Genomic DNA, 23,094 nt, shown 5'->3' with positions numbered 1-23,094 from the left:
AAATATCCATTGCTCTTGTGTGTATGCTTGTGTGTGATGGAAAACATTCTGGGCAGTGTTTTGGCCACTCTCTCTATAGTTGAGGGAAATAAGAGAAAGCCCAGGACCCATATGTTTGTCCGTGGCCGAAGGAGAGACCTCTAACCTCCTCTGCAGATGGCCAGGGGGTCTGTTACGGACTGAACTGTGTACTCCCCCTGCCTTCATATGTTGAAGTCCCAGCTCCTGGTGTCACTGTGCTTGGAGATGAGGGCTTTCTGGAGGTGATTAAAAGAGGGCATAAGGATGGGGCCCTGATCCCATAGGATCAATGTCCTTATAGGAAGAGATGAGAGGACTCCCTCTTCTTTCTCTCTCTCCCCACTATGTGTGGACATGAGGCAGGGAGAAGGCCCTCATTGGAAACCAATTGGCCAGCACCCTGATCCTGTACTTCCTAGGAATAGATGTCTGTTGCTTAAGCCCTCCAGTCTGTGGTATTTGTTATGGGCACCTGAGCAGAAGAAGACAGGTCCAAATGCCTTAATGCTTCTCTAACTAGTTCTCTACCAAATGGTTTCAGAGAGCCAGGAACGATGCTAAAGCTTCCTGATTCGTGACCCTGGCTAAGCAAATGTAACGGCCCCATTGACTCGTAGCCATTGGAGAGCTGAGCTTAAGAATCTTTTGGTGGTCTGGAAACTTGGAAAAAGAAAGGGGCAACGTATCCCACTTGAGCCAAGGTAGGTTCCCAAATCACAAATGGCTCAGAAATCCGGGGGCCTGAGTGTGTTTTGGGGTTTGGGCCCCTCTCTCTTGCTAATGGGTCTTGGGAGCCACGGTGCTCTCCAATATGTGACTAGTGTTTTGTACTTCACAGTGCGGTCCTTTAAATTGCAGAAATTATTTTATCTAAAATGCTTCAGTATATAAATCATCTCTCCACTATTGCTACCAAGTGTGTGGCCACCCTGCAGTGGGTCTAGTACCTAGTGCTGCATAACTGTGGCCCAAACTGAGCAGCTGAGAGCAACACACAGTTATTACCCTATAGTTTCTGTGGGGCAAGAGCCTGGGCATGACCTGACTGGGGCCTCTGCAAGGCTGCAGCCAAGGTGTTGGCCAGAGCCGGGGTCTCATCTGGAGGCTCAGCTGGGGAAGAGTCTGCTTTCAAGCTCCCGTGGCTGTCAGGAGGTCTGAGGTCCTTGTGGGCTGTCACACCGAGGGCTCCAGTTTCTTGCTGGCTGGAGGCTGAAGGCTGCCCCTAGGCCTCTCCCTCATGGCACTGTCTTCATCACAGCCCATGAGCGAGAGCGTCTCCTAGCATGCCTTCAAGCTCCCTAGAGGTTCTCTGGTTCCATTGAGAACATCCATGAGGCCAGTCTTTATCTCCTCACAGGACTGTTTGTTTATGTGACCTGGTACTTTTAGCGTCTGGTTTTTCTGAATTTTAGCAGAAGTTTCTGCAGTCACAATCTCAGCTTTTCCACCAGGCCATACTTTCCCGGCTGCTCAGAAGACATTTCTCTGTCTCCCCTGCTCTTCCCCATCTTGAATGTGGATGTCCTGGCTGGGAACTCAGCAGCCAACTCGTAAGTGTGGGTAACAAGCAGGGACAAAAGACCACCAGAGTCACAGAGACGCAGCTGCAGTGACACCAAGGTGAGAATCATCACCAGCAGCCACTTATCTCAGGACTGCTGGGTAAGAAAAATAAACTAGTGATTGCGACCATGAGATTTTGTTTAGGTGTATATTGCTACCTGAAGCTGACAGTATTAGATAGCATGAATTTGAAGGTCATCCCTTGGTCATTAACATGTAAGCAGAGAAAAAAGTGTGGCCCGGAACAGTCTGGGGCATGACCATGAGAAAGCAGGAGAGGGGGAAGCCCAGGAGAGTGGAGGAGCCGCTGTGTGTGGCGGCAGAGCCAGGAGCACTGGCAGAAGGAGCCAGGAGCGCAGCAGACTCCCTGTGGCCCCACCTGTGCTTCTGCGTTTCTTAATTTCAGCACCATTTACCATTGAGAGGGGCTGAGAATTTTCAAAATCATCAAGTCCTTGTTCCTTTTTTTTTTTTTTTTTAACAGTTCTGTCCTCAATATATCTCTTTCTTCTTGGTTTGTACTGTAAGCAGCAAAAAGAAACCAAACAGTACCTCCCATACTTTTCAGGGAAGCCTCTTTAGCTTGGTAACCCAGCCCAGTCTCAACCCATCCTCCTTGCCGCATACCTGCAGGTGACGATTTTGCTCAACTTGCTCTTACGACTTTGCAAGCATCTCCCTTCCTCTGGTTTTCAGTGACATTGTCCTTGCTTGCTTCCGAGTCCTCTCTGGCAGTGATCTTTTTCAAAATTATTATTATTATTATTTTTGAGATGAAGTCTCATTCTGTTGCCCCGGCTGGAGTGCAGTGGCGTGATCTCAGCTCACTGCAACCTCTGCCTCCTGGGTTCAAGTGATTCTCCTGCCTCAGCCTCCCCGTTAGCTGGGATTACAGGTGTGCACCACCACGCCTGGCTAATTTTTGTATATTTAGTAGCGGTTTCGCCATGTTGGCCAGGCTAGTCTTGAACTCCCCACCTCAGGTGATTCGCCTGCCTCGGCCTCCCAAAATACCGGGATTACAGCTGTGAGCCACTACGCCCAGCCTCTGGCAGTCATCTGAAAGCTCAGATTTCCACCAACAGTTTGCTCAAAGCAAATTAGGCTTTCTCTACCACAGTCTCCCAAATCACCCTCTGCCCCTGTCCAGTTCCAAAGCTGCCCCAACACTTCTAGGTATTCCTTATAGCAGCCCCCCACTTCCACGTACTAAATTACCTGTTAGTTACTTAGTGCTGTATGACAACAGTACTGCAAAGTGATTGGCCTAAAACAACACACGTTTATTACCTCAGTTTTCTGGGGTCAGGCACAGCTTAGCAGGGTCTTCATCTTCAGGGTCTCAGAGGCAGCCATCAGGGGTGTCGGCTGCATCTTCGGTCTCATCTGCAGACCTGTCTGGGAGGGATCCCTCCCCAGTGCTCATGGTCATTGGCAGAATCTGCTTCCTTGTGGTTGTGGGGCTGAGGGCCTCCATCTCTTGCAGGCTGTTGGCCGGAGGTCATCTCAGCTCCTAGCTGGGTATTAGCTGGAGGCTGTCCTCAGTCCAGTGCCGTGGGCCTCCCCAGCTTGGCTGCGTGTGGCAGCAAATCCAGCCAGGCAGTCCTCAGCAAGAGAGACATCACAATCTCACGGGTGGTCAGTGCCGGAGGGACGCCTTCCACCTTTACCACACTCCATGGGTTAAAAACAACTCATGGGTCTCACCCATATTCAACGGGAGGGGACTACCCAAGAGCCTGCATTCTGGGGGGCAGGGTAACTGGGGCCATCTTAGACGCTGTCTACCATGATGAGGCTGTCACCTTCTGAATTGCTTACTCTCCTTTTGGTCCCCCAGATCCACTCGGCTCTCTTCTCTTCTGCGTCCTGCTCTATGGCCTGGGAAGCTGATCTCCAAGGATCGCATTCCTAGGGCTCTCTGGCCCAGGGGCTTCCCGTTGGGTTTGCCCAATGGACAGCCATGGCAGAAGATCAAAGGGAAGATGGCAGGAAGCTGTCCCCCACTCCTCGCCTGGCTGAGTTCTGGCGATGGCTGCCATCCAGGGTCCTGAGTCCCACCAGGTATGGTCACCATGCTTGCACCGCTAGTGCCTCTGGGGCTGTGATGGCAAAGGCGTCCACCTGGGGCAGCCCCGCCCTTGCACTCGGTTCATTCGACCTCTGGGATTTAGCTTTCTGTGTCCTGCTGGCCCTGACTGGTCCACCTCCTTCCTGGGTTGGCCACTCTGGGAGGAAGTGTCCCTAAATGTCCTAAATGTCTCTTGTTTATTGCAGTTTTTACCCCTTGAAGTGAGAAAGAACACGTCTACAACCCTCCCTCATTCCAGAGGCTGTGTTTTTGCCCTTTGGTCATGCAGATGGGGCTAAAGCGAAGTCACAGCGTTGGAAAATGTCTTCTTAACATCACACTGATCTCCTTAAGGCAACGAGCCCCACATGCTCTCTGAGGCCTGTGCACGTGTTCTGAGGACCCAGTTATGTGCTGCGTGATTCCAGAGGTGAACAGACCCTCACAGATCACCTCTCCTCACCCTCTCATGAGAGGGAAACTGAGGCTCAGGGGGAGAACTGGCAAAGGTTACACTTGGTGGTGGGTTTGGAATCTGCCCTATGGACGCCCGACTAACCATTTCTGCCAGATGCGCATGGGAAGTAAAATGGGAAGAGGTGCTCCATAGAAGAACGGGACGTGGGTACAGTCACGTGGACCCGCGAGCCGGTCACCTGCGAGGCACCAGGGCCTACAGGAAAGGTGCCCGCTGTCGGCTTCCGCAGGGAATTTCGTTATCTTTGTGAGGTAGGGTGGAACTTGCATCCTGAACATTAAAGTTTACATGCCAAGGAGGGCAGTGGAGTCCTTGGAACTTCCTGCCTCCCCCGAGGCTGCCTCCCCATGCGATTGACCTGGCCCGGCTGGGCCTGATGCTGGGCTCAAAGAGAACACAGGTCTCACCCTCCTATGTGGCGTGTGGTGAAGACTAAGGAGGTCCCCAGGGCCCTGAGGGTTGCCCTTGGGTGCATTGGAGTAGAGGCCAGGGAAGTCCATGTCCTTTCCAAGCCAGGCCTTGCCGCCGAGGTACAGCCGCAATGTCCCCCTTCCAGCTGCAGAGCCGCTGCTTCCTCATCTGTCAGGTGGGAACAACGACCCCCACTCTGTGCACCTCACTGGCAGTAGCGAGCACGAAGTGTGAGGGTGGACTCTGCAAGGTGGAAGCCATGTCCCTGCAGGTTGCATCTGTGCTGCCTGCCCTGCTGAGGGACGGGAACGGCAGCATAGCCTTCGGTACCATGTACCTTGTTTGTCAAGACTGGACCTGCCACGGCATGGTGGCCCTTCTCCTGGGGAAACACACTGTGCCCCAGGAGGTGTGTGGACAAACACCTTCACAGCACTGATGCTGAGACAGCCAGAGCCGAGAAACGCCCAGCCGCCCCCGGTAGGAAAATGAGTAAGTAAATTGGGGCAATTGGAGATTGTGATGTCTCTCTTGCTGAAGACCACCTGGCTGGATTTGCTGGGGTGGGACCCAGACCGGGACTTTTTCATACACACAAAACGGGCTGTGCCAGGTGGCCTTCTCCAGGGCACGGTGGGTGGGTGAGTCTCAGGCTGCCACGTGCCTGGCGGGCTTGGGACGAGGTGAAGGGAGGTACTTGCTGGTGAGTGTTTGTGGGGATGCTGGGACCCCATTCGGGCCAGGTCAGTCACATGGGGAGATACAGTATCAACGGTAAAGGATCTTTAGATATGTAAACACACAGATAAGTGGCCGGTGTAATGTGCAGAAAATGCTAAACAACAGAATGCAATAATACAAAGTTCCAAAGCAGGCAACCCTAGACTCCATGTTCTTAGAGATGAACATAGAGGGGAGGAAGCTGGCTGGGCTCAGTAGCTCGCACCTGTAATCCCAGCACTTTGGGAGGCCGAGGTGGGTGGATCACCTCAGGTCAGGAGTTCGAGACCAGCCTGGCCAACATGGTGAAACCCTGTCTCTACTAAAAATCCAAAAATTAGCTGGGCTTGGTGGTGCATGCCTGTAATCCCAGCTACTCAGGAGGCCGAGGCAGGAGAATCACTTGAACCCAGGAGGTGGAGGTTGCAGTAAGCTGAGATCGCACCAGTGCACTCCAGCTTGGGCGACAGAGCGAGACTCTGTTTCAGAAAAAAAAAAAAAAAAAGGAAGCTGTGAAGACAAGCAAGGGAGTTGTTAGCACACAGCCAAGTGGGGAGGTAGTGCCAACTGCCAGTCTGTGTCCTGACTACCAACATCCTTGCCCCTGGGGAGGATGTGGCTGGCTGCCCATTGGGTATTGCTGGGACCAGATGCTGGGTCCCATAAAAGCCTCCTGTGCCACCCCCATGCCCTCCGTCCTTCCTTCACTAACTGGATGTTGGGTGGACACTGATGCCCAGAGTGACTTTGGGAAACCCTGTGTGCCAGATGGCAGAGCATCTATCAGCTCAGGCCCCTGAACCTGGCCTAGAATCCTGTGCTACCTGCCCCTTGCCAATTGGACTTTATCTAAGCAAGAAGCAAATTTTCCTTTTCTCTCTCTCTTTCTTTTCTTTCCTTCCTTTTCTTTCTTTCTTTTCTTTCCTTCTCTTCTTTCTTTCTCTCTCTCCCTCTTTCTTTCTCTTTCTTCTTATTTCTTTCTCTCTTTCTTTTCTTTCTTTTTTCCTTCCTTCTCTCTCTTTCCTCTTTTCTTTTCTTCTTTTCTTTTCTATTCTTTCTTGAGACAGCATCTGACTCTGTCACCCAGGCTTGATTGCAGTGGTGGGATCACAGCTCACTGCAGCTTGGACCTCCCCAGGCTCAGGTAATCCTCCTGCCTCAGTCTGCTGAGTAGTCAGGACTACAGGCATACGCCATCATGCCTGGCTAATTTTTCTGTTTTTGGTAGAGATAGGATTTTGCCACATTGCCCAGGCTGGTCTCGAACTCCTGGGATCAAATGATCCACCCACCTCAGCCTCCCAAAGTGCTGGAATTATAGGCGTGAAGCACTGTGCCTGGCCTTTATTTCCTTAAACCACTGAGATTTGGGGTCCATATGTGACAGTAGGAGTCAGCAAACTGTGACCCAGGCCACATGTGGCCTGCTGCCTGCTTCGTGCCGCCCTAAGGTCTTGCATCTTTCAAGGTGTACCTTTCCACTGGGCACCTACATGCCTGCATCATAGTTTCAATTTGCCTCGTGGCTCATATGGCTTAAAACACTGACTACCTGGTGCTTTAGGAGAAGGCTTTCTGTGTCTGGCATGGCTGCCTTAGGTCAGGGTCCCTTGGAAGCAGCCTGTGAGAGGATACTTGAGTGTGCGTAGTTTATTTGTGGGGGTGATCCCAAGAAGCTCTGATACGGAAGTGAGGTACGTGATCAAGCTGGCCACCACTGTGAGAAATTTGGGTGCAGTCCCCAGGGGACCTCTGGATGACAGTGGTGAACCCCCCTGAGTGTTCCGTCTGAGGGAGAGGAAGCTGGGGCATTTCTCCCCACTCCTGTCCCTCGCCACAGACGGAGACCAGAGAAACTCTAAATTAGAGGCTGCAGGTCAGGGAGTGCCGGGGAACAGGCAGCGTCAGCCACAGCTGCCTTTGCTGAGACCTTTGCTGAAACCCCTTTACTGGACAGATGAGAAACCAAGGCTAACGGGGGTAAAGCATCACGCTCCAGGCTGTGAAGACAGGAAGAGGCAGAGCCGGCCTGTGTCTAGGCCCGGCTGCTCCTGGGCAGGGGTCCTCCTGCTCTCCTACCTCACTGGATTTCCCAAGCTCAGCCTGGTGGGGTCTGGCAGAGGCTGGCGGGGCCTGGCAGGGGTTATGAGGTATGTCCAAGTCTCCTGGCAACGGGGATCGCACCTAGGCTGGCCCAGTGCCTTTGCCCCGCAAGCCAGGGAGCGGTGCCATTGCTCCAGGAAGTCGCCTAGCCTGAGACTTTCTTAAATTCTACCCAGACTCAGCGCCCAGAGGCTGGTGAGTCCTAGGTGCCCGGGCCAGGCCTTCAGATGTGGATTTTCCATGGAAGGCAGAGCCGGGCTGGCACTGCGGGCGTGCGCCTCACGCCTACACAGCACTCGGTTCTGGAATTGGCTCCTCAGCCTGTGATGCTGTGGGCTAGAGAGTTTACCCAGGGATAATAACCGTGGGCTCATGAAATCACAGGATTCCTGGGGCTGGGTGGGACCATGGAGAGGGCTCTGCGGCCTCTCCTTGTTGGATGGAGGGGGAGAGTGGCCCAGGCAGGGAAGGGTGTGTCCAAGCCTCGAAGCCGCTCGTGGTGGAACCCAGGGACCCAGACCGGGACTTTTTCACACACACAAAACGGGCAGTGCCAGATGGCCTTCTCCAGGAAATGGTGGGTGGGGGAGTCTTAGGCTGCCACGTGCCTGGCGGGCTTGGGACAAAGTGGAGGGAGGTGCTTGCCGGCGAGTGTTCATGGGGACGCTGGGAAGAACCGCGTGGTGGCTCTGTCCTACCTCGCAGGGTGCCTCTTCCTGGCCAGGACCAGGCTCTGCCCAGTGTGGGGGCCTTTTTTCTCCTAGTGTCTATACCACGCTGCCTCTGCCACCTTACGGGAGGTTCCTTCCATGATAACCTCTCTGCCAACTCATTACAAATCATTTGTTTCTCTACAAAGAGCATCCGTGCTCATTGTGGACAATTCAAACAGTTGAGCCAGGTTCACTTGGGAGGGAAAATCTCCCCAGATCCGACGATCAGAGATAGAGACAGAGCTCCGCTGAAATGCCCCAGCCTGGAAATCCATGGTGAATGAACTCTGCGTGGCCCACGCTCCTCACCATCCATGTGTTTGTCCATCAGCAGTTTCAGTGGCCACCGCTGTCATGAGGATGTTGTTGCTCTTCAGATGGAGAGACCTCAGCACCCTCCCAGCTGGGTCACTCACCCTCCCCTGCTCCATGCAGGCAGAGCTGTGAGCTGAGCCCACATCCCTATGGGCCCAGCCCTCTTGCCCCCCTTCTCCCTGCTATGTGCCCTAGAGCATGGTCATGCCTGAGTTTCTGTACCACCAGTTAGCTGGAGAGGGAGAACCTCCAGATCTGGGTTTGAGCCCAAATCATAGGCCCCAGTTGGCTCTGCTGGAATTCCCATCAGGCGGCATGGAACCACAGCCCTGATGGGAAGAAGCCGGTCACACTGACCGTCAGGGGCTCATCTCTCCTGTGCGGACCCCTTCCTCAGTGAGGAGGGACGGTGGGCAGGGCTGAACTTGGCAGTCCCCCATGTTCTAGGGCACCATATGGGTGCCCCATGCCACGAGCACAGCAAACCTTCTTTCCTCCAGTCTGCTGGTGAGGGACTTTTAGGGGATGCCCATTGATTTGTTAATACAGATAACGCTCCCTGAACCTTCTGAACTTGGCTTGTTACTTCTGAGGCTGGCTTCGCAGGTCAGGACTACAGATTCTGAACGAATGCCTTTTCTTATATTTTGATGCCGACTGACAAATGACCTCTGCAAAAGCAACCCAGCCCCTACCTCTACCAAGAGTAGGCAGGGACGTTCATTCCCACGTGCCCTCTGCATGGGCGCCTGCTCATTTCCTTCCTTCCTTCCTTCCTTCCTTCCTTCCTTCCTTCCTTCCTTCCTTCCTTCCTTCCTTCCTCCCTTCCTCCCTTCCTCCCTTCCTCCCTTCCTTTCTCTCTCTCTCTCTCTCTCTTTCTTTCATGGAGTCTTGCTCTGTTGCCTAGGCTGGAGTCCAGTGGTGTGATCTCGGCTCACGACAACCTCTGCTTCCCAGGTTCAAGCAATTCTCCTGCCTCAGCCTCCCGAGTAGCTGGGATTACAGGCACGCACCACCACACCTGGCTAATTTTTGTATTTTTAGTAAAGACAGGGCTTCACCATGTTGGCCAGGCTGGTCTCAAACTCCTGACCTCAAGTGATCCACCCACCTCGGCCTCCCAGAGTGCTGGGATTATAGGCATGTGCCTTATCTCCTCCAGGACAGAGGATGCCCCTTCATGCTGGATGCCTCATGCCTTCAGGTATGTGAATACGACTGCAGTGGGTGGCGGTCTCCTGGCTCCCTGGCCTTGCACAGCGTGGCGGCGGACACAGAGGATGCAGCCTCACTCAGGCGGGGCCCAGGGCAGCCGCCCCTGCTCGGGCAGTTCTCCGCTGAACAGTTGCGTAAAAACCTGGCTTCCTTTGTCTGGTGGCTTCTCTGAGCCCTTTACAGAGAGTGCATGGAGGCGCTGGTGTCCGCATGTACCCACACGGAAGTGCTTCTGTCACTTCTGAGCTTCCCCTGCTGAGAACTGGTGCCTCGGTTCCGCCCAGTGACGAGGGCGCTGGGAAACGTCCCTGCAGGCAGCTGCTTCCCACAGTGACTGTGCCTCGGAGAGAGTCAGAGCCTGATGGGCCGGCGGCCACCTCTGCCGAGCTCTGTCCTTGGGATCCTGCCCTGTTGCCCTGCCTGGGGGGATTTTAACCGTCTGTGATCTCATCAGTGTTGTGCTGATTTCGTGGTCAAACCATCAGAGTTTGGGGACGTCTGCTATCTGCCTGCGGAAGCTCCACGTTGCATTTTTCATTCCAGTGTGAGATGAGGGGCAGAGGGAAACTGCCAGTGCCAAGCCGTGCTTTTCGTTAGCTCAGTGGGGGAGCAAGCTCCCTCGCTCCCCTACCAGCTGCCCCTCCTGCATTTCACCCAGTCGCCCGGGATCAGGGAAGCAGAAGGAGGGTGCTTGGACAGAGGCATCTTTCTGATGGAAGCAGGAGAAAGTACCCTTGGAGGGGCTGATCCTGAGCATCCAGGTCACCCCCCTGCCCACCGCCTATGCCGTGGCAGATGTTGCTAATTGGCCACCAAGCCCAGAAGGAGTCTCAGACCCCTTCTTTACGCAGTGCCCTTGGTGAAAATAAATGAAGGCCACCCAAGTGAGAACACGCAGAGGCTGACTCTAGCACGGGAGTCGGCCACTGTCACTTGTGTTTTAGCAGAGGCTCAAAGGCAGGCAGAGAAGTAGAAAAACCTGATACCATAGAGGACAGAAGGGAAGACTTCAGGTGAGCCCTGGTTGGAGGCTGTTGGTGTTGGGAAGCTGGAAGTGGTTGATTAGAAGCAGTGTCCTGTGCAATGGGCTAGGGATACGGATTTAGTTTTCTCTGGTTGGTCCTAAGTTGGAAGGAAGGAAAACGTTAGGAAACATACCAGTTATTCATCAAGTCCAGGCCACTTTGGGCAGATTGTTACAGGGGTTACTGTTTGGCTTCTTGGACTGTTTGCAAGAGACAGTGGTCTGACGTTCTCTGCAAGGCAGACTTGTGGGTGGCAGGCGGCTTCCTGGGCTGATTGCGGTGGGTAATGCATTGTGTCCTGGGTGGGTTGCTGTGGATTGTGGGTCAGAGTCCTGTTTTTATATGCGATCTGGCCATTGCCGACTTGTATACACAACCTCTCACCTGGCTGGGAGGGGCACTACCCCTGGGTTGTAGGGGGCTTCCGAGATGAAGCCTATTTACCATTCCTCCTAGAAGGAGCACATCTCCCTCCGTGCACGGGGCCACACTCGCTCCGGGATGATTCCAGGTCGTACTGGAACACCTACTTCATTTCTCACCCTGAGGTGGATGCAGGAAGGAGAGAAAGACACCAGTACAGAGCCCTGCTTTGGATGAGCTGATCGTGCAGGTGGAAAGAAAGGACCCAGCCCCTGCTGCAAGGAACCACCCTCCCCAGTGTGGCTGTCCCCAAAGGAAAGGAGCTGAGTGGGGAACATCCCCTGGGAGGGTCACAGGGCCTTATGATGAGAAGAGCCCAGCCTCTGGAGCCACCAACTTGGGTTCAAATCCAAACTCCACTGCCCGGGGTCAGGTCCCTTCCAGGAGCCTGTGTCCTTGTGAGTCAGGGTGGTTGGGGTGATGTCACCATGTCACACAGTTTGGGAAGGTTGAAGAGGGTCAATGATGCAAAGCGCCAGCATGTGGTAGATGCTTGAGTCAGCCCCTTACTACTGGTGGCCATTTCTTCTAGGGGCTTCAGTGCCTTGTCTATGACAGGGAGGAGAGGTCTGCATGGTTCATATACGGATGCCCAATACCCCCAGGAGGGAGGGGCTCTTTCTCTCGGGGTTCCAGGGGGACAATGGAAGTTGCAGATGGCTGAGCCTGCACCGTAGCAGGTATACAATGATGCAGACACTGTGAAGTCAACTCTGACACGATTACATCCCATCTTTAGAAGAGGCAGGCAGTGGGGACCTGAGAATCAACCTCCTGAGAATCAGCAGAGGATTCTGGGCTCCACTTGTGTGTGTGGAGGACGGGCCTCTGTTCTGGCATGGAGGCCTCCCTTCTGCATGAGTGTCCTGATAGGCCTCAGGCCTGTGTCCAAATCTTCACTGCTCTGCCTGGGATCCTGGGCAAGTTATTGGCACTTCAGAGCCTTCCATGTGCACAATCCTGGTGATTAGGTTGGTTCGTTGGGAGGAATCTGTGAGATACGGGGTGGTGGAGAGCATTTAGCCGGGGATCTGGCCAGAGTAACTGCTCAATAAGGATACCCAAGAATAGGCCGGGTGCGGCGGCTCACGCCTGTCGTCCCAGCACTTTGGGAGGCCAAGATGGGTGGATCACTTGAGGTCAGGAGTTCAAGACCAGCCTGGCCAACATGGTGAAACCCCGTTTCTACTAAAAATACAAAAATTAGCCGGGTGTGGTGGCAGGTGCCTATAATCCCAGCTACTTGGGAGGCAGAGGCATGAGAATCACTTAAACCCGGGAGGTGGAGGTTACAGTGAGCCAAGATGGCACCACTGCACTCCAGCCTGGGTGACAGAGGGGCTCTGTCTCTAAAAAAAAAATATAAAAAAGATACCCAAGAATAACAGAAAGAGAGAGGCGGGGCTGGAGTATTCTGTTATTGTGTCTCTGCGTGTGCCACACCATCCTGTCTCGTGCTGTGTGCCTCTGGGTATCGGGGGCTCTGCCACTTCCTCTCGCCCGAGAGCTCACTGGAGGAACCTTCCAGCAGAGCACATGGGCCACGTCGCTTCCTCTTATCAGAGGAAACTGCAGAAACAGCGACAGCCTCTTTGCCCTGTTCCTGGGGCGTGACCTGCTCCGTGAATTCGGTGCCTGACTCTCCTGTCTTTCTTTTCTGGTTGGCGTGCTCGCAATCCTGGGTCTGGGTTCTCTCTGTGGATGAAGAAGGGGATCTGAGCTAGAAGCAGGATAATCTGAGCTAGAAGCGGGATCCGTCTGTGGTCAGAAATCGGCTCCTGGGACAGCCGGGGGGAGTGGCCATGACCAGGGCTGTCTTTTATTGAGCCCAGAGCCTTTTGGACGGGGGTACATCACAAAGTCATTTCCGCGTATGGATGGCCTACTAGGTGCCGGGCGCAGTGCGTCTGCTGACTCTCTGAAAGGAGAGTTTGTTTGTTTTCTATTTTATAGATGAGGGGACCGTGGAGTCAGTGGTAAAATGATTTGCTGTGGTTTGAACCCACGTCTGACCCCAGGGCCACTGTAACCCCTCCAGTATCCCGACCACTTCTTCCTGCCTCCACCTGCCTCTCAGGCCCTCCGGCCATGGTGCAGGAGGTGCTGGGTAAGTATTTGTCACCTGATTGTCAGAGGACAAGCCATTGCTAACTTGGGTGAAATTCTGCCCAAGTCCTGACAAGAAAATGGGCCACGGGCTCGGGATGTCAGACTTGCATTTTCTTGGAGGCTGATGGAGGTGCCCCTCGCCTGGCCCTTGCCTGGGCTACCCCTGGAGGTCTTGACCCGTGAGGCTGGGAGGTCAGAGGAGGAATGGACCCTACCCTAAGCACCAGGCCGGATCAGAGAAGAGGAGGCCTCCAGCTAAAGCCTGATCTGCCTCTGAAGAATTTTCAACATGAGCATTAAGAAACAGTCCATATGGTTCAGAAAAGCCTGCTCACGCCCTTCCCAGCATCTGCTGCTGATTAAGGATAAGTGAGTTCACCCGGGGGCCCTGAGCACTGCTGGTTTGCGTGTTCTCTACATGGACAGCTGGGATTAAAGCGAGCTCCAGGGTTTTGTGCAATCCTTGAAGATAAGGAGTCCATTTGGGCTTTTGAGCAGATTGCTCCGTGCAGCTGAAGTACTCCCGAGAGTCCGGAGTCAGAGCGGAGCCCACACCTCCTGGGTGGGGAGCTCGCAGGGAACGCCGGGCCAGCGAGGACCGCATTCCATTCACTAGTCCATTCATTCCCTTAGCCAGGTTCTTGCTCTGGGCTGGGTGCCCTGCACAGTGCTGAGGATACAGCGGGGAAAAAACCAAAACAGAACAAATCCAACCCAACCTGCTCCGGCCCCAACAAGCTAACAGCCTGGAGGTGTTAGCCAAGTGACCCGAGAACCAAGAGTGTAACATGGGCAGTGCCAAGAGGGCGGGCACTCAGTTCTGTGGGGGCCAGAGTTGCCTCGGAGGTCAGAGAGGGCTTCCTGGAGGAAGCGGCATCTGAGTCAAGATTTTGAGGGATGAGTAGGAGTTAGTGAGGTAGAGAGCTGGGGCCGTAGCCTCGCCTCCGAGACAGAGGAGACAGGCTGTGCTCTGTGGCAGGAGGGAGTGGGGCCAGTGCCTGCGGTCTGCACAGACCAGGGAGTTGGTGACCCAGGACAGCAGGGAGGAGGTGGGGCCGGGGGCAGGGCCGCACGGTGGAAGCACCAAGGGGATTTCGACAATGACCACCCCCCTATCCCCTAGAAGGAGAGCTGGGAGCCAGGCTGCAGTAATGTCCCGGGGCCAGTTGTGGAGTTAACCCTTTAGTCCCTTTGAGACCCCGGTGTTTGGGGGATGGGGGTGGGGAAGTGACTGTGTACTGACCCTGACCTGTAAGGCAGTATTTCAATATCTGAAACCCTGGCCCAGCAGTCCTGGCGGCCCAGCCGCGTTGAAACCCTGGGAGCAAATGGCAGGATTCTAAGTGTGAGTGGAGAGTGTGGGGTGGGATGAAGGTGGGGCAGGGACGTCACCAGCTGCCACTCGGCTAAGCTCCCCTGACCGCAGGGTGAGGACAGAGCACACACCACCAGGTCAGAGGCTCCCGCCATCCTGTGGATGAGAGAAGGCGCTGGGTGCTGGGATCAGGGTGACGGGGGGAAGACGGACCGAGGGAGCGGCATCCTGGCAGTGCCCCGGGAGGGCTGCTCTTGCCTTTGCCTGGTGAAGTCCCCTTTGAAGCCTCTTTCCAGGCACCCCGTTTGTTGAGCCTTGCCCTGGATTTTCACTGCTTAACAAAGTCTAGTTAGTAGCTGCCTTCAGACAGGCTGGGTGGGGCTTGGCCCCTGCACCTGCAGTGTCTGCCACAGTCGCATCTGTGGTTCATTCTGGAAAACCATCAGCCGGAGCCACCTGCAGTTTTCTTCTCTTTTTCAGACGCGACTAACACTGCCCTTGTCAGGACCGCCCTTGTCAGGACAGCCTGCAGGGTCCTTAGTCTCAGGTGGCTTCCCTGCAAAGCAGACCCCGAGACAAGGGTCTGGGCACAAGTGGCTGTTCTGGAGGGGAGTCTAGGATTTGCTGCGAGGCACCGGGGGAAGCAGGATGGGAAGCAGGGGGCCTGCAAAACAACTCAGCCTGCTGGGGACCCTCCGAGAACAGAGGCCCATGATGTGCCGAGTGGTCCTGCTGGGATGGTGGATGGCGTTGGGATGGTGAATGGTGCTGGGGTGGTGGATGGTGCTGGGATGGTGAATGGCGCTGGGGTGGTGGATGGCGCTGGGATGGTGGTTGGCACTGGGGTGATGGATGGCGCTGGGGTGGTGGATGGCGCTGGTATGGCGAATGGCGCTGGGGTGGTGAATGGCGCTGGGGTGGTGGTTGGCGCTGGGGTGGTGGATGGCGCTGGGATGGTGGATGGCGCTGGGGCGGTGGATGGCGCTGGGGTGGTGGTTGGTGCTGGGATGGTGTATGGCGCTGGGGCGGTGGATGGCGCTGGGGTGGTGGTTGGTGCTGGGATGATGTATGGCGCTGGGGCGGTGTATGGCGCTGGGGCGGTGTATGGCGCTGGGGCGGTGGATGGCGCTGGGGCGGTGGATGGCGCTGGGATGGTGGATGGCGCTGGGGCGGTGGATGGCACTGGGGCGGTGGATGGCGCTGGGGTGGTGTATGGCGCTGGGTTGGTGGTTGGTGCTGGGGCGGTGGATGGCGCTGGGGCGGTGGATGGCGCTGGGGCGGTGGATGGCGCTGGGGTGGTGGATGGCGCTGGGGTGGTGGTTGGCGCTGGGATGGTGGATGGCGCTGGGGTGGTGGATGGCGCTGGGTTGGTGGTTGGTGCTGGGATGGTGTATGGTGCTGGGGCGGTGGATGGCGCTGGGGTGGTGGTTGGCGCTGGGATGGTGGATGGCGCTGGGGTGGTGGATGGCACTGGGTTGGTGGTTGGCGCTGGGATGGTGGATGGCTCTGGGGTGGTGGATGGCACTGGGTTGGTGGTTGGTGCTGGGATGGTGGATGGCGCTGGGGTGGTGGATGGTGCTGGGATGGTGGTTGGCGCTGGGGTGGTGGATGGTGCTGGGGTGGTGGATGGTGCTGGGATGGTGGATGGCGCTGGGGTGGTGGATGGCGCTGGGGTGGTGGATGGTGCTGGGGTGGTGGATGGTGCTGGGATGGTGGATGGCGCTGGGGTGGTGGATGGCTCTGGGGTGGTGGATGGTGCTGGAGTACTCAGCTACCGTTCCCATCCCCAACTGTTCTAGGGGTCCTTCAGGGGCTCTGGCACTCCAGCATTTCAGTTCCCCTCATTCACAGCTTCAGCAGCCCCCCGTGGCCAGGGAAACCCTTCCAGGAAGGAAAAGGGAAGTGGGGATGCTCTCCGGGGAGTGGCTGCAAGTTGTCTCGGGGTGGATGGGGGGTGGGTGGGGGTTTGGGCCGGGCACTGATGCTGGCTGCTGGAGTCCACCCCTGGCTTCGTCCAAATCCCCTGAAGCCCCTGCCAAGTCCATTCTCATTTGTCCTTGATTCTTCAGGGTGGTGGCTAATAGCATTCCTCCCGAAACTCTTAAATCAGGAGAGCTTGTGGGTCCCGCTGCAGTCCCTGTGGCCCTCAGGCCTTCTAGCGTCACACCTGAGATCACCACCTCCCCCTCCATCCTGTGCCGGTGTCTCTTCCTGGACCGGCACTTCCAGCCCAAGGTTGTTGCCGTGGAGTGATGGAGGCCTCCCTCTTTGAGGGCTGGCTTTGCCCTGGCCAGGCCTGGCTGCTGGGCTTGTCCATTACTGTTACCCTGCTGGCACCAAGCGGGGCCTGGAATCCAGGTCCCTGCCCCCTGACATAGCAGTGACCACAGCTCCTCCTGGTAGGCAAGGGAGGGTTTGCTTTCTTCGCTTCCTGTGTGACCAGCCAGCAGTTGCAGCGTTAGGTCAGCGGGGTCCTCACTACGGTCCCTGGAGGAAGCGCCCCACACCGGGCACCAGGACCTCTCACCCTACAGAGAAGCATCCCTCCTGCCTCCACACTTTCGTTCCTGGCCCATGTCTTCTGGTTACTGGGGACACAGCACTGTGTAATCCGTGGGTTCAAGCATACATCATATCCTGAAGGGTGATGTTTCAAAATATATACATTGTACCTGTTTTCTTTTCTTATTTATTAATTTAATTTATCTTATTTGTTTAAGGGTGATGTTTCAAAATATATGCAATGTACCTTTTTTCTTTTCTTATTTATTTATTTTTGAGACAGAGTCTCGCTCTGTTGCCCAGGCTGGAGTGCAATGGCGTGATTTCAGCATACGGCAACCTCCACCTCCCAGGTTCAAGCGATTCTCCTGCCTCAGCCTCCCTAGTAGCTGGGATTACAGCACCAGACACCACACCTGGCTAATTTTTGTGTTTTTTGTAGAGAAGGGGTTTCACGTTGGCCAGGGTGGCCTCCAACTTCTGACCTCAAGTGATCTGCCCACCTTGGTCTCCCAAAGTGCTGGGATTATAGGTGTAAGCCACCATGCCCGGCTCTATTTTATTTTTATTGAGGTGAAATACACATAACCTACAATCCCCCACTTTAAAATATGCAATCAGTATATTTACCAGGTGCAGCCGCCCCCTCTCTCTCATTTTAAAACTTTTTTTGCACTCCAGAGGAGCGTTCTTTACCCATTAAACAGTCTCTCCCCAGCCCCTGGCAACCGCGAGTCTCCTTTCTGTCTGTATGATTTGCTTTTTCCTATTCTAGTTCATACAAATAGGATCGTACAGTATGAGTCTTTGGGATCTGACGTCTTCCCTGATCCCATGTCTTTCGGGTCCCCGTTGCAGCATGCATCCGAGCTTCGCTCCTTTCTGTGGTTGAATCACACTCCACTGTGCGGATGGGCCGGTTTTGTTTCTCCATCACCGTTGCTGGACCTTTGGGTGGCTCCCACCTTTGGGCCACTGCATTCTGTATCTCGACGCAGAGGCCATCCCCACCCGGAGCCTTTACTAAGGACTTTAAGGAGGCTTTCCCACTCTGTCAGGCTGGCAGGTTCTGAGTGCCACGGTGCTCCTGGGTCATGATCCCTATGCCACCTCCCTCACAGTAGCTGGTCCCTCATCAGAGGCAACCTCATGCAAGATGCCATGTTGGCAAATGAGATGCTGTATGAGTCCTTGGAAGGTGCAGGTGGTGAGGCCACGTGGAGAGGGCAGGTGAGCCATGCTGGGATGTGGGTCCACCCAGCGAGGAAGTGGCCTCCAGGGTGGGAGGGTCAGCTGGGTTCTGACGTGTCACCGGTCATGAAGAGGTTGGTTGGTCTCCTTGAGAACTGAAGCCTCCCCCTGGACAGCTCGAGTGGCTCTCTGCTCTGCTGGCACGCGGCATTGGCAGACACGGGTGGCCTGGGCGAGAGAACCTCTCGGATGTGAGCCGTCCACGCTGCTGGGGCTGTGCGCTCGCTGTTTCAGCTCTGGGTGGCGGGGAAGGCAGGCTGACTCACTGCTGACTCACGGGCCCAGCATCTCTCCTCCCGGCTACACTCATACCCATGAACCAGGAGGCCCCAGACAAAGTTTCACACGCTTCCCAGTCCATCTGCACACCTCTCCCCCAGGACACCTTGTCTCCAACTTTCCAGTCTTGCCCTTCCAGGCCCCGACCATCCTTCCAGGCCACTGACCACTGCCCAGGACTCACAGCATATCCAGATCTCCATCCATGTCTCCCTCCATGCAACGTGGATGTCAGGCGTCCTGCTGGCAGCTCCGCCTTTCAGGGCCATTCTGGGGTTGACGTACGGTTGCTGCTATGGCCTGGCACGTGCACGAAATCACTGGGCGGCTGGAGTGTGTTTGGGGCGGTGGAAATGCCATGTTGAGAGAACATGAAATGTGTGTGGAAAATAAAGGCAGAGGGCCTGCCTGAGTGTGAGCGTACAATCGCCTGAACTCCCCTGTGGTTTTGCCATTTATTGAATAGTGTAAACCCACAACTATTTTTTTACTGTTTGGTAATGCTTTTCAAATTTTGCAATAAACCCATTCAGCAGCAACAAGCAGAAAAAAAAAAGTCATGCTTAATAACAACATTAAATTTTTATTTCTCTTTCTCGAGGAAGTTGATGATGAACTCATATATAAACTTAGTGTTGGCATTAACCATCCAATATGGGGGCTGCAGTGACACAGGAGAACCGGAGGAGCGAGTCAGTCCTTCAAGCTGTCACTTTAAGAGGACTGGCTGAGGATAAGGATGGCTGAGGAACCCCTAATACAGGACTTTGTGGAGCCTGCCACTTTATTCAGATGAAATGTCTGCTCCTCTAAATGAATTTTGCTTGCTTTTTATTCCAAATTTTCTTGTGCATGGATTCTCAGAACTTTGCAAACCATTCATTGATGCCTGTTTAGCTTGACTCATCAGATGTGTCAAGCAGGAAGTCAGTTAAATTAGGTCCAATAATGCTTTGATTTTTTTTTTTTCCTATCCAGTTGCAGGAATCTAGGTGAAGCCTCTGGAAGTTTGTTTTATCGCATATGGAACATCTGACGTACAGTCAATACTGCTGCAAATTCAGCAAGAAAATGTCAACATTGGCATTTTATTTGTTTTGATGATGGTGACAGGGAGACGGATTTTAGAGGACCATGGCACCATGATAAAGACGCAGTGTTCTGACTCAATGAAGAAGCCCATTATTGGGAACTGGTTGCAGTGTACAAAACTCCTCATTGCATTTAAACAAGCTTGATATTCAACCAGTACAAACACAGGGTGTAGCTGTCAAAGTGTGCACATATTTTTATATACACACAGAGTAGCTGAACTGTAGTTTGGTTTGTGTCAGAGTGATGTGTATAGGAAAAACCTTTCCGCGTGGAAGCATGAGCTTTCTTTTTGATTGAGCCATTGAAGAATTACCTTGTAATTCAACATGACGGTATTGAACATTTTTGAAAATGAGTCTCCAGGCCAGGCGCAGTGGTTCACGACTATAATCCCAGCACTACGCGTGAGAGGCCAAGGTGGGTGGATTGCTTGCGGACAGGGGTTCCAGACCAGCCTGGCCAACATGGTGAAATCCCGTGTCTACTAAAAGTACAAAAACGATCCGGGCGTAGTGGCGTTGCAGTGAGCTGAGATCATGCCACTGCACTCCAGCCTGGGTGACAGAGCGAGACTGTCTCAAAAGAAAAAAAAAAAGAAAAGAAAAGAAAAGAAAATGAGTCTCTAAATTTGGTTGCATTTTATTTAAAACCATTTGGAGGTTTTAAGTCAAGCGATTTGACAGACAGTGTCAAAACACTTGAGCTTTTGCATCTTTTTCTGCAAAGGCGAGTACACTGAGGCTTATCCCTATGAAAGCAAGGAGGAAGCAGAACAAATTTAACTACAGGCCCAGCGGGTGTGCAATGTTCAGTTTCAAAATTGAATAACTGTGCTCTGGAAAATCTTTACTTGTGGGAAGAATGCTTTGTTGGTGCTTTTATGTTAAGTGGATACATTTACATTCTGAAACTAAGCAGAACAAAATTGAGAAGGTCATTCAAAAGAATCCTATGTAGAGACGGCCTATTTGAATTTTGTTTCACAAATATATTTGTTGAAGAAGGGCACACTAAATACAGCACCTGTGAGAATATTTGGCATGAAATATTTACACATTTAAGCAAAACAAAAACAAAACCAAAATGAAACAAACCAAAAGCCCCCAAACAGACCAACCTAGGGTTGTCAATATTCCCTACTCAGCAGAAATGGCTGGGTCCGTCAGGTTTGAGCTCAGCATCTGGTGAGAATGTATTTTTCTCAAATAAAAATGCTATTTTATTTCCAGAGAACTGGCTCTGGGGGGCATCAAAGAATTCAAATTAATTAACATAAATTGAATGATTTGTCAGGAATTTCATGAAAAAAATATAATGCCATATTGAAAAAAACACCAGTGACAAGTATTGGAGACCAGTGGCTGAGATACTGATGGGAATGCATGGTTATGTACCAAAAATAATTTGTATAAAGATGTTATTTTATGTTGTGTTAGTATACACAGATATATTTTCATACTTGTAGGAAGCATTATTTATTATGTATGTATGTGTGTATGTCTTTATTTATTTTTTTGGAGACGGAGTCTTGCTCTGTCGCCCAGGCTGGAGTGCAGTGGCGCGATCTCAGCTCACTGCAAGCTTCGCCTCCCGGGTTCACGCCATTCTCCTGCCTCAGCCTCTCGAGTAGCTGGGACTACAGGCACCCCCCACCACGCCTGGCTAATTTTTTTTTTGTATTTTTAGTAGAGTGGGGGTTTCACCGTGTTAGCGAGGCTGGTCTCGATCTCCTGACCTCGTGATCCACCTGCCTCGGCCTCCCAAAGTGCTGGGATTACAGGTGTGAGCCACCACGCCCGGCCGTATGTATTTATTTTTGAGTTGGAATTTTGCTCTTGTTTCCCAGGCTGGAGTGCAATGGCGCGATCTCGGCTCACTGCAAGCTCTGCTTCCCAGTTTCAAGTGATTCTCCTGCCTCAGCCTCCCGAGTAGCTGGGATTACAGGTGCCCGCCACCATGCCTGGGTAATTTTTGTATTTTTAGTAGAGATGGGGTTTCACATGTTGGCCAGGCTGGTCTCAAACTCCTGACCTCAGGTGATCCATCCGTCTCGGCTTCCCAAAGTGCTGGGATTACAGGTGTAAGTCACCGTGCCTGGCCGCATTGTATTTTTGAAAGTAGTTTAGAACTACAGTTGACCCTTGAACCACACGGGTTTGAACTGCATGGGTCCATTTACCTGTGGATTTTCTTCCGCCTCTGCCGCTCCTGACTCAACAAGACCAACCCCCTTCTTCCTCCTCCTCCTCCTCCTCAACCCACTCAACATGAAGACAATGAAGATGAAAACCTTTATGAGGATCCACTTCCATTTAATGAATAGTAAATAAATTTTCTCTTCCTTATGATTTTCTTTTTTGTTATTTTTTGTTTTTTTTTATTGAGACAGAGTTTCACTCTCGTCTCCCAGCCTGGACTGCAATGGTGTGAACTCAGCTCACCGCAACCTCCGCCTCCCGGGTTCAAGTGATTCTCCTGGCTCAGCCTCCCGAGTAGCTGGGATTACCGGCATGTGCCACCACGCCTGGCTAATTTTTTGTATTTTTAGTAGAGACGGGGTTTCTCCGTGTTGGTCAGGCTGGTTTCGAACTCCCGATCTCAGGTGATCCGCCCGCCTCAGCCTCTCAAAGTGTTGGGATTACAGGCCTGAGCCACCGTCCCCAGCATGATTTTCATAATCACATTCTTTTCTCTAGCTTACTTTATTGTAAGAATACAGTATAGATACATGTACAAAATATGTGTTAATTGACTGTTATCAGTAAGACTTCTTGTCAACAGTAGGCTATTAGCAGTTAATGTTTTGGGAAACTCCGTCTCTACTAAAAATACAAAAATTACCTGGGCGTGGTGGTAGGCGCCCGTAATCCCAGCTACTCAAGAGGCTGAGGCAGGAGAATCGCTTGAACCCAGGAGGTGGAGGTTGCAGTGAGCTGATGATCGCATCACTGCACTCCAGCCTGGGTGACAGAGCGAGAATCCATCGGAAAAAAAACAAAAAAAGCTTTCTATGGATTTTCAATTGTAAGAAGGGTGGGTGCCCCGACCCCCTCGTGGTTCAAGGGCAGACTGTCTTTTATGGAGCCACCATTTTCATACACCCAGCGAGTCACTAAAATATGCATTCCCAGCCTTCATAAATTTAATGATTGCTGGTGCGCTGCCAGGAGAAATCCTAGGTGTCCTGGTTTTAGGGATGAACCACGCGGTCACCCCAGCTGGGGGCGAGGAGAGGGACGGCTCCTCCTCCCCTGTTATTTGTCTTTGGGCCTTTGCCCCTCCCCTTGACCCTTTGCTCCTCTCTCCTCGTGCCCATCCCTAGACTGTCAGCTCCACGGGAAGGCAGCCAGGACCTGCCCCCCCAGAGCCCGCTCACCGTGAGCGGTTGAATGAATCAACGCATGCAGGGACAAACCTGTGGGCGCGAAAGCTCAGCCTCGGGAAACCTGTGCGCGGAACCTCGGGAAACCTGTGCGCGCGAAAGC

At 53.4% G+C, this 23,094-nt stretch overlaps 1 long non-coding RNA gene across 1 annotated transcript; it reads left to right on the top strand.

Annotated features, from left to right (window-relative positions):
* The first annotated feature begins 286 nt into the window (after positions 1–286).
* Positions 287–22,993, top strand: LOC117974390 (uncharacterized). The gene is made up of 5 exons (XR_004664404.3): positions 287–722; positions 1,473–1,641; positions 3,425–3,648; positions 3,862–5,036; positions 19,493–22,993. It is a non-coding gene; the product is annotated as an uncharacterized LOC117974390 (long non-coding RNA).
* The last annotated feature ends 101 nt before the right edge of the window (positions 22,994–23,094 follow it).

The sequence above is a fragment of the Pan paniscus genome, chromosome 11 (assembly GCF_029289425.2).
Source record: "Pan paniscus chromosome 11, NHGRI_mPanPan1-v2.0_pri, whole genome shotgun sequence".
Lineage (NCBI taxonomy): Eukaryota > Metazoa > Chordata > Mammalia > Primates > Hominidae > Pan > Pan paniscus.
The sequence above is the reverse complement of the archived record's forward strand: the minus strand, read 5'-3'. Positions and strand labels throughout refer to the sequence as shown.